Source organism: Arachis duranensis, chromosome 9, assembly GCF_000817695.3.
Source record: "Arachis duranensis cultivar V14167 chromosome 9, aradu.V14167.gnm2.J7QH, whole genome shotgun sequence".
Lineage (NCBI taxonomy): Eukaryota > Viridiplantae > Streptophyta > Magnoliopsida > Fabales > Fabaceae > Arachis > Arachis duranensis.
In genome coordinates, this window is record NC_029780.3 from 115,082,644 (window position 1) to 115,084,144 (window position 1,501).

The window sequence follows — 1,501 nt, forward strand, 5'->3', positions numbered from 1 at the left end:
CTTTCATAGTTTAAAAATTAAATGATCTATTTAGAACATCACCAATTTCATATTGCATGTGGACGAAGCAACGGAAGAAGTTGAATTGAGATTATAATCTTCCATTATTTTTATTGCAGGAACATATCTATACATTATACATACAGCTGTTTCTATTAGAAAACTAAGCACGACACATACATAAGATTGATTATTATTGCTTAGCCATATATATATATATAGCCCTTAATTACTTCTTATATTATTATTAGTTTGCATCATTAATTTTCGTATGTTTGGCAACCTTATTTATTTGGCAACACTGAAGTTCCACAATGCAAAGTTTTGGCATATTAAAAATGGTACCTTCCTAAATAAGTGTTCACATTTTTTTTTTTTTGAACAATGAAAGAAAACCAAAAGAAGTAATAATTCTTTCTAAAATACAGCATCAATAATAAAGAATATATGAGAAAGATCATCATCTGTCAGTTATTTATTATAGCTTAAATCTATTTTTGACACATTTTTTAGTGATAAAAAATAATAAAATTTAATGGTGTTTTAATATTTTTTTCCGTTTAAATTAAAATTGATGAAGTCTCATGTTAAAATAATCTTTATGATTATATCTCATAATCTATTGGTATTTTTTCATATAGCATCCTCTAATCAGTTTAATTCCAAGAGCCATTCCATTAAAACAAAACAAACAATAACAAAGCCTTATCCCACTAAGTGGGGTCGGCTACATGAATCAAACGACGTCATTGTGCTCTGTCATGTATCATGTCTACAGATAGACCGTTTACATGTAGATCTCGTTTGACCACCTCATGGATGGTCTTCTTAGGTCTTCCTCTGCCTTTCGCCCTTTGTCCATCTTCCATCTCATCCACCCTCCTGACTGGATGTTCTATCGGTCTTCTTCTCACATGTCCAAACCACCTGAGACGCGATTCAACCATCTTTTCCACAATGGGTGCTACTCCAACTCTCTCCCTTATATCTTCATTCCTTATTTTATCCAATCGCGTGTGACCACTCATCCATCTCAACATCTTCATCTCTGCCACACTCAGCTTATGTTCGTGCTCTCCTTTAGCCGCCCAACACTCCGTACCATACAGCATAGCCGGTCTTATAGCGGTGCGATAGAATTTACCTTTAAGTTTTAAAGGCACTTTTTTGTCGCATATAAAACCAGATGCACTCCGCCATTTTGACCAACCTGCTTGGATCCTATGATTTACATCATGTTCAATCTCTCCATTATCCTGTATGATGCACCCAAGATACTTAAAACTTTTAACTTTTCGTAAGGTGTTCTCTCCAATTTTCACCTCTATATTGGAGTTTTCCCTTTTCAGACTGAACTTACATTCCATATATTCCGTCTTGCTACGGCTTATGCACAGACCATACACTTCTAGAGCTTCTCTCCATAACTCCAACTTCTTATTTAGGTCTTCCCTTGACTCTCCCATAAGGACGATATCATCGGCAAAAAGCATGCACCATG